Source organism: Uloborus diversus, chromosome 4, assembly GCF_026930045.1.
Source record: "Uloborus diversus isolate 005 chromosome 4, Udiv.v.3.1, whole genome shotgun sequence".
In the NCBI taxonomy this organism is placed as follows: Eukaryota; Metazoa; Arthropoda; class Arachnida; order Araneae; family Uloboridae; genus Uloborus; species Uloborus diversus.
This window is the reverse complement of record NC_072734.1, coordinates 10,395,847-10,400,791: the sequence shown is the minus strand read 5'-3', so window position 1 is coordinate 10,400,791 and position 4,945 is coordinate 10,395,847.

Sequence of the window (4,945 nt, the reverse complement as noted above, 5' to 3'; positions counted from 1 at the left end):
TATCCGAGATAAGGGGGGAAATAGGTTTGAGAAAACCGACCAAAAAAAAAAGCTATCCATAAAACATTAATTTTAATATTAAAAAAAATACTTTGAGAAAGTTTGTACTAAAATCATTGCTACTTCACTTAATACACACGCTTATCAAAAAGACTTTTGTCTCTAAAAATCCAAACTTAAGCAAAATATGTTCCATAATGCTCATATAGGATCAGTAAAATGTTTTTAAAATGATGACAATTAAAAATGGTTAACTGCTTCAATAAGGCGCAAGCGTTATAATTAGGTTAATGACCATAATATCAACTATTTCTTTTCTTATTTTGCATAATGAACACTCTTCAGTGCTTCAAAAGGTTATTTAACAGAGACGGGGATTTCAAATATTTTCACGCATTACATGTACAGTATTATCATGATCAAACACCACTTAACTAAAAGTAACACTCAAATATCATATGTGAATATTATCATTTATACTGCTTCATATGAAAGTATATATGCTACATAGTAAATTCTAAACCATACATAAGCATAAAAGTATCAGCAAAATGAAACGCTTCCAGAAAAGTCAATTGAAAAGGCGTGGGGAAGTAATAAAGAAACAATCTTCTATCATTTAGTTCTCTAATGGATTTTAGTTAATAAAATTCTTTTAAGCAGCAATATTACTTCTTAACACAATGGATTATACTCATACTAAATTACAAATAAAGGCTAGATAAAATTGTCAAGAGTTTTTTTGCTTTTTAGAAGATACTGAAAAGGCATTGAACCAATTGATACTTTACAACTAATAGATATACAGGGTGTTTCAAAAAGAATGACCCGATTTCAAAAAATCATATATTTTCAGATTTTAATCTATTTTATTAAATAAAGGTATAGTTAGAATGGGGAAAATTTCGAGTTTCACGTAGTTGCCGACATGTAGCGCTAACTCTTTTTTCACTCGCCATTTCAGTGTTTGTGAAAATGGCGACTGCACGACAAAAATCGTATTGTGTTCTACGCTTCACGAAGTGTGAGTCCGTAACAACTGTTCAGCCTGATTTTCGTCAAGAACACCCCGGTGTTGAACCTCTTGCTTGGAAGGCCACTAGAAGATGGTATAAATAATTCAAAGACACGGGTTGTTTGTGCATGCAGTGGAAGCAGTCGATGCAGATGCAGACATGCTTGCAAAAGTTTGGGACCAATGTGACTACAGTGTAGACATATGATGTGCATCAAAAGGTGTTCAGATTGAGCACCTTTAATTTTGTATGTAAAAAAACTTTATTATTTTCTATGTTTTATAAAATTTATCTGAAGTGTCTATTTTCAATAGTTTTCATAATATATGCATTTCAAACTGGGTCATCCTTTTTGAAACACCCTGTAATTGGAATCAGATTTGCAAACTTATTAACTAATTACAAAAAAAAAAAAAATATTTGCAATTGATCAATATAATTTTTCCTTTTAAGATTTAACATTTATGAAAATGTCTATGTTTCATAAACTGTGTGCATAATCTATGTATGTTAATCTATGTTTCATAAATAAAACATTTATGAAACATCAATATTAATAGGAACATTGTGCGATAACTGATTTTAAATTAAATAGATGAAACGCAAAGAGAAATTAGGATCAGGGATGTTTGTGAGTACCCAATGAAATCTTCCAAAAGTGAAGCACAGAAACTTACCTGAAATTATGTAAATAAACTAATGTAAGTGCTAACAGAAACTATTGAATTTGAGTTGTAGAACTTAGCCAAGTTGCTGCATTTACTAAGTTTTTTTTAAGATAGCAAACTTTGCCAACTATAAAATAAATAAAATATTAAAAAACAAATTTTATGGCTGAAATAAAATGCATCAGTGACTGTTGCAGCCAAACAAAGTCCAATTACAAATAACGGAACACACCAATAAATGAAGGCAGTGGTAGTAAATAAAATTATATACTAACTTTCTAACAGAGTTCCTAGATCACAGATTTATTTCAACAATCATAAAAAATTGGTTTCCTCAGCTAAAACCAGTAGTGCTGAATAAATATTTCCAACATTTTCCTTCTGTGACAACATATTTGGCAATGAAAAGCTGTAGCTGTATCTTAGTCTTGTATGTCTGAATGACATCACAAGAAATAACTATTAAATTTAATTAAACAAGTAAATTCTAAATTTAAAATAAAAACAATGTGATTGACCAAAATTTGGAAACTTTAAGATGAATTGCTGGAATTCAGGTAAAGCCTTAACGCAAATTGCCTGAAATTCTGCCTTTACTCCATTATGGGAGGTAAATCTGCTGTTTTATATTCGAGCAGTTTTCGTCAGAACTTTTTTGAGATGGAGCTGTACTATGTTTGCAGACCTCTTGCTGGTGTGCTAATGGTTTAAGCTACCAGTAAGAAGTATACTCAGCTGCTACATAAGGTTATTTACCTACAGCTTAGAAATGGCTATTCCAGACTGATGAACCCAAAGTGAAGGAGAAACTGCAGTCACTGAATGATGGAACATATCTATTAGGTTTTTGCTAGCAATTCAGCAATTAACTCCATCTATGGGGGCAGTGAATTTGAAGCACTATTCCCGAATTTTGTGGGAGCACAAACACCCCTGATGGATTTAACTCTTTGCAATTTAAATGCATACACATATACAATTTTTTAAAAGCTGATTTGATTGAGTCCGTCCACTGCGTTCAATTGAATATATCTAATATCAATTTTCTGATGCAGAAATGGGAATTTAACATACAAACTGCTTCTTACTCGAAATGAATTTCTTGATTATATCAACTGCATAAACAGCACTTGCAGTTGACAAAAGCTAGCTAAAAATTATGTTAGCCATGAGGTAGTTATTTGACATCATTACAATTCAGTAAATAAACGGCAAAACATTCTATGGAAGATAAGATTTTTACAATGCGCTGTTCATAAACAATGTGACACAGTTGCAACAAAAGTGATTCTGAATTGCATTAAATAGCACACTTACGAGAACGAAAATCCCATCAAGATTCCCCTTCCTAACTGTATCCTATACATGTTTGTTAGCTTTATAAAAGTTGTTTTTCAAGTTTTAAGTGGATTTTAAACATTTTTTTTAAATTTCAAGCAAGAAGGGCACTTTCCCCCCTTTTTTCAAATTTAAAAAAATATTCACACAGCTTGGAGAAAATATATTAAGAGAATCACAGGAAGTGTTGTAACTAGCATAAACATTCATTAAATAACTATCACATGGCATTGCAAAAGCCAGAAAAAACGATTGCACCACTTTTGATGTGAATAGTTAAAATATGACATTGTTTATGAACAGTCTGTAGAAAAGGACAAGCTAATATTATTGCTTTCTATACATTATTGAAACATCCAATATTTTACAATATTTTGTACTTTGTTATTCACAGAGTAACATATAATTAAAAAAAAAAAAAAAACTTAAAGATTTTCTTTGGAATATTTTCCTGAGTTTAGAAGTTTAGTAAGAATAACAAAACTTTCCATATTGTAATTTAATTTTATACCATGTACTTGTTTTCTTATGCTATTTCAAAAATAAGAATTAATAACCATTTTATATACATTAAATAAAAAAAAATATTTTCTACAAAAAAAAAAGAGATCTCAAGAAACAATTAGCACTTGAAAAAACATCTTTTACTTTTGTTATATAAAAAATTCACAACATACAGAGCATTGACGCTGCTTTCTTCATTTACATTTTGTTCTTGGCAAGCATTACCTGTTTTCAACGATAGCTGTCGTATATAATCAAAGTCGAGTATATAATCAAAACTATTACAATTTTTAGTTTTATATCATCGGTAAATTGTGAGAAAATTATATAAAAAATTTGTTTTCAGAATACACGATTACTAGTGAATTAAGTGTCACACCTTAAACGTCTCCACTGCCGGAGAACTATACAACTTTTACACGTAAGGTAAAAAATATTCTAACACATATCAAATTTCCTAAATTTGTAGGAAGACATTATTGGCCAAATTAACTAAAAATATTTTATTTTACTTGCACCTCGATAGGGGCAATGTTTATATGCACGATTTTCTGATCCATGGCTAGCGGTACATTAACTGCAGCAAGCCTAAAAATAGAGCTATATATATATATTATTTTATATATGTATGTATATAATATGTATATAAACATCTAAAGTTTCTTTTCCACCAAGTGAAAAAAATAAATAGAATGTAGAAGTGATCATATAAGGTACATAATTAGCTTTACTCACAGCATACAGTCAACTAATAATACATATCAAAAAAGTTTCATAAATTCAAAAAAGTGGCCAATATTAGAATGTTTGCCCTACCCATTTGAATCAATATAATTAAGATTATAAAGAAGACGCACTTCTCACTTATGCAAACATTAATTTGCACAAAATTGCTATTGGTGCAAGTAACAGCATCCACATCATAAATTGCATAGTTGTAGTTAAGATGCTTCAACAGTATAAGCATTTATGCTGTTTAGCATACAAAGGCAGATTAAAAATATATGACATGGTTTTAATGGCGGCATGTATAGTACTGTGACATAATACTTAACTCCAAAGATCTGGAAAACTTTTACCGACAAAGTAACTTAGGAAAAACAAAACATGTAAAATGCAAAATATATGGTCCCATACTTATATTGACCCTTCTAATTAAAGCTGCTCAAATAATACCCGTAAGAGCCCCAATAAAGACATGTAAATTAAAATACTTGAATTAAACGTGTCATTTCTAAAATGTTAAAATATATCGTAAAAAAAATTAAATAAATATGCGTGATGAAATGATGCGTTGACTAATATAATGAAACTTTCAATAACACCTCTCAGTTGAAGAGAATCATCATTGCACAGAACAAATGAACAAGATGATCACCAGAGAAATAAATTGGTACAAAAATTCTACTTCTAAAAATA